The sequence below is a fragment of the Podarcis muralis genome, chromosome 7 (genome assembly GCF_964188315.1).
Source record: "Podarcis muralis chromosome 7, rPodMur119.hap1.1, whole genome shotgun sequence".
Classification (NCBI taxonomy): domain Eukaryota; kingdom Metazoa; phylum Chordata; class Lepidosauria; order Squamata; family Lacertidae; genus Podarcis; species Podarcis muralis.
In genome coordinates, this window is record NC_135661.1 from 20,404,648 (window position 1) to 20,405,715 (window position 1,068).

Here is a 1,068-nt window from a genome sequence, read left to right on the forward strand (position 1 = left end):
CAGTGGTACCTCGGGTTACATACGCTTCAGGTTACATACACTTCAGGTTACAGACTCCGCTAACCCAGAAATAGTGCTTCAGGTTAAGAACTTTGCTTCAGGATGAGAACAGAAATCGTGCTATGGCGGCAGCAGGAGGCCCCATTAGCTAAAGTGGTGCTTCAGGTTAAGAACAGTTTCAGGTTAAGTACGGACCTCCAGAACGAATTAACCTGAGGTACCACTGTACAGGATTCCATTACATAGGCGCTCGCTTGCCCCCTATCAATGTTCATTTCAAAACACACCAATATTAATAAAACCACCCTCAGTCTCTCCACCACTCTCATATCACAAGGAACTTGGGTCTCTGGAGGGGTCTGGCCAGCTGTAAAAGACGGTTGTGTGTGTGTGTGTCAAACAATATTAGAGTGAAGGGGCACTGTTATTTCACAAATGCCTGGGGCCAGAATAGCAGATGTGGCACCCTCCAGATGTTTTGGACTACAGTGGTACCTCGGGTTACAGATGCTTCAGGTTACAGACTCCGCTAACCCAGAAATAGTACCTTGGGTTAAGAACTTTGCTTCAGGATGAGAAAGAAATCGTGCTCTGGCGGCGCAGCAGCGGGAAGCCCCATTAGCTAAAGTGGTGCTTCAGGTTAAGAAGAGTTTAATGTTAAGAATGGACCTCTGGTTCTTAACCCGAGGTACCACTGTACAGCTCCCAGCGCCCCTGACCGTTGGCTGTGCCAAATGGTGTTCCTGGGAGTTGTAGTTCAAAACACCTGAAGGTCACCGCGGTGGCTACCCTGGCTTCAGGAGGGCCTTGTAAGGGCGGCAAAAGTGTGTGTTTTCCGAGCGATCTTGTAATAGCAAAAGGAAAGAACCGCAGAAGGCAAGGAGAGGGGAATACAGAAAAGCAAACAGGAACAGAACCCAGGCAGACATCTGGCGGAATGTCAAGGCGAGGAAAGAACAGCTGGATTTTGTAAATGCCCGAGAAAATTAATCCCATACCCAGGAGGGAGGTGGGTGGGGTGGGCGGTTGTTTTTGGAACTCTGGGGCCAGCAAAAACTCGCTCTGTTA